At 49.0% G+C, this 6,917-nt stretch overlaps 2 pseudogenes; both read left to right on the top strand.

Moving 5' to 3' along the window:
• Positions 1–1,630: 1,630 nt before the first annotated feature.
• Positions 1,631–1,865, top strand: Rps29-ps7 (ribosomal protein S29, pseudogene 7; annotated as a pseudogene).
• Positions 1,866–3,625: 1,760 nt separating this feature from the next.
• LOC147998626 (Nuclear RNase P) lies at positions 3,626–3,850 on the top strand (annotated as a pseudogene).
• Positions 3,851–6,917: the final 3,067 nt, after the last annotated feature.

Raw genomic sequence — 6,917 nt, 5'->3', positions numbered from 1 at the left:
CCTTGTCTCAAAACATTGTTTTTTAAAGGAAGAAGGAAGAGAGGACAGGAGGGAGGGTGGAAACAGCTTTGCTCTCAGTCTCCTTCCTGCCTACCTGTTCCCACATCCTGCTTGGAACCTAAAAAAACCTTGTTAGCTTTCAGTCCTAGGTGAACACTCCCCTGGGTTGCCAGCGTCTTGTTTATCCCAATGTTTGGGCGCCCTCTGGTGGCGTTTGGGAGAAATACTTAGGCCAGAGCCCAGGTCTCTGGTTACCTCTGGATCCCTCTGTAAGCCTTTTTGTTCGTGTTCCTGTTCAATTTACTCTGCATATGACACTGCATGGCATCTTTCTATAAATCCTCAGGTCTTCCCAGATGTGACTGATTGATTAGGAATCCTAAAAGTCATCCTGGGTCCTGCGTGGGTCTGACACCAGGCCTGGTGCTCTCTTAGAAGCAGGCTGTGGAGACATGCAGAGAAGAATACCGTATGGAAACAGCAAAAGGCTGGAGTGGTTCATCTTCAAACCAAGGACACTACCAGCAGCAGATGCCAGGAGAAAGGTACCGGCTGGACTCCCTCTGAGCCTCCCAAAGTAGCCTGAACTTCATCTGGGACATCTGCTCTCCGGAACCCAGCAGAACACGTTCCTGTGACTCTACCTTGCTGGTGCCATTGCTGCCACAACCTTAGAGCCTAGTATATAATCCAAAGAGGTCCTTCCTGCCTTACATCATCCCCCAAATGGGCCACTGACACGAAGCCTCCAGGGTGGAGCGCTCACTGCCTCCCATCTGTGTGACACTGTTGGAGAGTTCTGTCTCCTGAGACAACTGCGGATTCCACCAGGGTTAGGTCCTGCTGTCCCTGCTGGGTAGGGATCTAGGAGTGACTCAGAGGAGGCAGAACCTGACCTGGACCTTAAAGGCTAGAGATGGGGGAAAGGGGGAACAGGTGGTCCTTATGACGGGGTGGAAGCCCCCAAAGTGGGACGGTGTGGGCCATGGACCTTCTCTTTCTGTGTAACCAGCCATTGAGCAACAAGCCTGAAACAGAGGCACGTGGGTGGGTGGGATCCAGAGGCTTTGAGAAGCTGAGCTGCCTTGCCTTGTCTGGCCTCAGCAGGAAAGGTTAGTCCTGATGAGACATGATGTGTCAGGGCAGGCTCCTACTCTGAAGAGAAGGGGAACAGGAAGTGGGTGGGAAGAGGGTCTGGGAGGAGAGGGGGGAGGGGGGCTGCAATTGGTATGAAAAGTAAATAAACAAATGAATTAATGAAAATAAGAGATGTGAAGGATCCAATCTTTAAATTCCCTGAGCTTCAGCCACACCAAGTGTAGCATTGCCCCATCCCTGGGGAGTTCTGCAAGCTAAGCTACTCCACTCTCCTCTTATACTGAGGGTTCTTGGTCCTGAATCTTTCCAGAAGGAATTCCTGAGTCTTCCTGAGGTCACAGACCTATGGCTAGACCGCACAGGTAAGCAGGATCTAGACATGCCAATCACAGCATTTCACCCAGCAGGCCACAGAAACAGGTCCAGAGGCCTTTGGGAGCAGACAATAAGGTATGGGAGAGTGGCTCTCAGTCTCCACGATTCTGAGCTAATGTCCTGGCACAAGAGGAGGTGTTATCAAGAGAGATCCCTTTCTCCTCCTTGGGCATCTGAAGGCAAGATGGGTCACCAGCAGCTCTACTGGAGTCACCCTTGGAAGTTCGGCCAGGGTTCTCGCTCTTGCCGAGTCCACTCTAATCACCACGGTCTGATCCATAAATACCAGCTGAATATGTGCTGAGAGTGATTCTGTCAGTGCGCGAAGGACATAGGCTTCATTAAGTTGGACTAAGCGACCTGAATGGATTATTCAACTGTCTACCCAGTGAAACCAATCATGCTAGTTTTTGTGCACACAGAATAAAAAAAAAAAAAGTGAAGGCCAAGAGAGAGAGAGAGAGAGAGAGAGAGAGAGAGAGAGAGAGAGAGAGAGATCCCATATTCTCCTGTCAGGACCCAAAGAAGTCAGGTACAAATGGCTGAGGTGCCTATTAACATATCAAAGTGGGCATTGGCCTCCTCAGGCTCTCTCAGCATCACAAGTACCTGCTCAGGGTCCTGGCTTCTCTCAGCACTTCTCTCTCTCACACACAGACACACACAGAGACAGACAGACAGACAAACACACAGACACAAACACACACACAGACACACAGAGAGACAGACACAGACACAGAGACACACAAGCTCAGACACACCCATATAGACACACAGACACATAGAAACTCAGACACACATACACAGAGACACACAAGAAGCACAGACACAGACAGACACACAGACACACGACACACACACACACACACACACACACATAAACATACACACACAACCCACACAGAGACACACAAACACACACAGAGACACACAGACAAACACAGAGACACACCCACAGACACTCAGAGACACACAGCCCTACCCTAAACCTCTCCAGCCTCTGAGCTTTGCCTCCCTTCCACCAACTTCTGATTCTTATGTAATACAACCATTTCAGCCATGCGCTTTCCTGGTTCTCTAACCTGTTGGTCGCCACTCCTCTTGGCCCTCTCTTCTCTTCCTCTCTTGCTCTCCCATCCCCAAAGCCTGGTCTCTCTGCTGGCCACATTTAATCCTCTACTTTCTCTCTGCTCTGGACCCTTGCAGAGCCCTCTGCCTGTGCTCTCCCTCATATCCACCATAGAAACCTTCCCCTAGCCACACCTAGGAAAGGTCACTTTTTCCTTTCCACCAATCTCCCTTCTGGTACAAGGACACTGAAACCGTGGGCCCAAAGCATCAAATATCCATTTAACCGTGAGCTTGTCTCACAGGAGAAGAGGAGGAGCCATTCTCCCCCGTTTGGGCAAACTAAATAAATGTGTTTTCCTTTACTAAACTTTGGACCCTAATTTCTTGGGAAGAGAGGGAAACTGCATGGCCAGTCTGCAACCATAAGTCCACCCTCACCCCAGTCACACCTGCTGGGACCAGAGAAAGTAAGGACCACATTTGGAAAGGAACGGGAACATTGAGAGACAAGCCAACCCCATGTGGCAGGAGACTGAGGCAGGAAGGAGAATGGTGGCTTCAGGAACATCCCTGGCTCCTGGTGAGATGCTGTCTCAAAAGAGTTTGGGCCTGATCAGTGTGGACTCTCTCTGGGGCTCTGATCTCACAGCTGCAATCCCTAGGTCTCAGGTTCCTAGATCTGATCCTATGGACTTCAGGACTGTCCCACAGCATAGGATAAATGGAGAAGATCTTAGGTCAGGAGCCCCTGTGTCTTGTTTTCAGCCAAGGAGACGCTCCAAAATCCCATACATCTGTATCCATGGCTAAGGCTCACTATGGAAAAGGATGGAGAGAAAAGCCAGCCCACGTACGCAGGCAAAGGGAACAGTGCAGGCTTCGAGATCCCTCCACCGGTGGGCGGGTCACCAGGGTCATTATTGCCACCTACAAAGAGCTCAGATGGTAGAGGTGAAGCCCTTTCTTCTGTGAAGCTCAGAGCCAGGACCCAGAGTGTGTCCTGGGGCAGGTCACGCAGGTACCTCTGAGGTAGCAGAACAAACTCCATTTTGTTCTTAAGACTCCATTCTAAGGGTCCCTAGAAGGTCTAAGGCTGGGGCCTCCTGCAGCCCTAACAGGCTTTCCCTGAATTAGGAGGTGAATTCCCAGAGAGCAGGGCTCCATGCCTGGACAGATTGGATAGGAAAGGCCCCAAGTGGCAGATGTATCCCTCACCAGAGCTTACAACAGACACGTGGTCACTCACTTTGTTCAGTAAATGGCTATCTGTTGTGGTAAAAATAAAAAACAGCAGAACCAGTTCCAGCTGGTACCCTTGCGGCCTGGTTCCTTGCTAGTTCTGGCTCCAGTGGGCCACTGGAACTAGTGCTAATTTATCTCAGCAGCTCCACGCTGACCCCAAGTACTTCTGACCCACTGTGAGTCACTCCATCGAGACACCCTGTCAGGGCACCTGCCTCACTCACAGCTCTCTTGGCTGGTTTCCACCACACCAGGCATACATATCCCAATTCTGTGGTGGGCCTGGTGCATCCTGCCACAATATATTTTCTTGAACTCAATTAAGTCACCACAAGAAAGAACACATCACACAATATCCTCTGATCCAATTGATAAGATATAATTTGCCCATCTAGACAACACAAATCCTGTACACACCCATCCCTTAAAAACAGTCATAACAACCTGTAACTATGTGCAGAGGAGAATCTTAACGTCTGCCACCATGTTCTCTCTGCCCCCTGTCTCTTGCTCTGGCCTCCTCTGCCTCTCTAAAACTTTTCTCCTGCCCATCCTTCCTTCTCATTCAATGACAGGCCTCGTTCTATCCTGTACCTACCTTCACCTGTATAGTGACATCAACCTACAGCTATCCTTCTTGCCTGGAGGAATGCTTGCTCCCTGTCTGAACAGATGTGGTCTCTGAGTTGTAGAGAGAGATCTTCACTGACACTATCCTGCCACATTCAGCCCACCGAGAAGCAACAACCACTTCCTTCCATGGGCCTTATGGCACTCGGGGCAGATACCTTCCCGTTCCCCTAATCCCCAAAGCTCTCACAGGTTCTCCTCACCATAGTCAAGACACTGGCTCCTGGCCCCACAAGGAACCCACCCAGATTGGGACTTCAACACAGTGGAAGGTAGGGAAGCTCCAGATTCACCACCAGGCTCTTTCAGCAACTCTCAACAATAATTTGGGCAAGGTTTAGATATGATATTAGACAGGAAATTGATAAAGTGACATTTCTTGAACAGGTCATAAAGACTATGTGTAAGGCTATGCACACATAGACCCTGAGAAAACAGAAAATTCTAGCATGGTAGCCCTGGCTTTCATCAATTAGTTGGTGCCAGACATTAGGAAGAAGTTACAGATTCAAGAAAGATCAAGAAACACATCATTGAAGGATCTAGTGGAAGTTGCAGAGGGTGGGTTAAGGCAGGGAAGACATTAAAGGAGATATGTTTAGCTTTTCTACCCAACAAAGCCTCAGATCCAGAGGAAAAAAAAATTCCAAGCTTCAATAGATTGCTGGAGGAGGAGTAGCCAAAGGGGTCTTGACCCAAATCCTAGGACCATGGAAGCAGCCAGAAGCTTATTTATCAAAGAAACTGGACCCAATGGCAGCAGGATGGCCACCTTGCCTGCGTATTATTGTAGCCACGGCACTGTTGGTTAAAGCTACAGATAAATTAACTGTGGGACAGACTTTGATTGTGACTACCCCGATGCAATGGAAGGGATACTCAAGCAGCCCCCAATTGATCGCTCAGTAATGCCCGAATGACTCATTATCAGACTTTGCTCATCAACCCTGGCTGAGTCATTTTCCAGCCACCTGCTTCCCTGAACCCTTCGACTCTCCTACCTGACCCTGACTTGGACCGTCCGCTCCATCAATGTGACAAGGTCCTGGCCCAGGTACATAGAACCCGACCTGACTTCAGGGACTCTCCTCCGTCAGAGACACAGCAGACCTTGTTCATGGACAGAAGCAGCTTCATCCATGAGGGACAGAGAAGAGCAGGGGCAGCGGTGACAACAGAAACAGAGGTGATCCGGACTCAGTCTCTTTCTCCAGACACTTTAGCTCAAAGAGCCAAACAAATAACACTAACACAGGCCCTCATCATGGGAAAAGGAACCATTGGCTAGAGGTAACAGCCTGGCTGACAAGGCCACTAAGGAGGTAGCCTTAAAGGAAACAGCTATCTCTAGATTGGCCGCTGTCCCACCTGAACAACCCAGAGCAACTGATTTATGTAGAAAAAGAAATTAAATGGGCTGGTGAGGGTCGACTGAAGGGAAGCTAATATCACCCACCCCGTCAACAAGAGCTGTTCTCAGAAAGATCCACAGAGTCACTCACATGGGAGTGAAACAAATGACAGACACACAATGAGATAATCTAAGGTGACTTCCAAGGATATATACAGGGCGCCCTTGAGGATATAGTGACAAACTTTAAAGCTTGCCACCTGACCAGCTCTCCCAGGAACCCCAAACTCCAAATTCCTGACTGTGAGGTAAGAGACTGGGGGCCTACTGGGAAGTTTGATTTTACAGAGATCAAGCAAGAAAGATTTGGCTCAAAATATCCACTGGTATCTGTGGACATTTTCTCCGGAGAGACAGAGGCGTTCCTAACCAAGGCTGAGACAGCAAGGATAGTGGCCAAGAAATTGCTAGAGGACGTCTCATCCAGGTAGGGATTTCCTCATGGATAGGGTCAGGCAGTGGACTGATGTTTATGTCCAAGGTCAGTCAGGATGTAGTAAAATTCATTGGGGCAGACTGGAAACTGCATTGTGCGTACCAACCCCAAAGTTCAGGCAGGGCAGGTAGAAAGAATAAATAAGACATTAAAAGAGGGGCTGGGGATTTAGCTCAGTGGTAGAGTGCTTGCCTAGCAAGCACAAGGCCCTGGGTTCGGTCCCCAGCTCCTGAAAAAAAAAAAAAAGAAAAGAAAGAAAGACATTAAAAAAGACCTTAACTAAATTAGCCTTAGCAATGGATGGGGACGGGATGATGCTCCTTCCCTTTGCCCTATATCAGGTAAAAAAAAAAAAAAAAAAATTCTCCTTGCCAGATGAAATGATACATGGTGTCCCATCCCCCATTGTACCCAGCCTGTATACAGCCGGCAGCTATTACAGGACTGAAAGATGATGCTTTAATATTTAGGGTCAGAGCCACCCAATGGGCTCATGAATGTGTTTGGCCTAAGTTGTGTGCCCTCTGTGAAACAGGCCCGGTTTCAGAACCACACAAGTCAAGGGGACTGGGTCTACGTGAAGAGATTTCACTAAGGTACGTGTAAACCCAGGTGACAAGGACATCACGGCATCCTGTTGATCTCACCAACTGT

This window comes from Rattus norvegicus, chromosome 20 (assembly GCF_021556685.1).
Source record: "Rattus norvegicus strain SHRSP/BbbUtx chromosome 20, alternate assembly SHRSP_T2T, whole genome shotgun sequence".
In the NCBI taxonomy this organism is placed as follows: Eukaryota; Metazoa; Chordata; class Mammalia; order Rodentia; family Muridae; genus Rattus; species Rattus norvegicus.
Note: the sequence above shows the minus strand (reverse complement) of the source record. Positions and strands in the feature narration are given on the sequence as shown.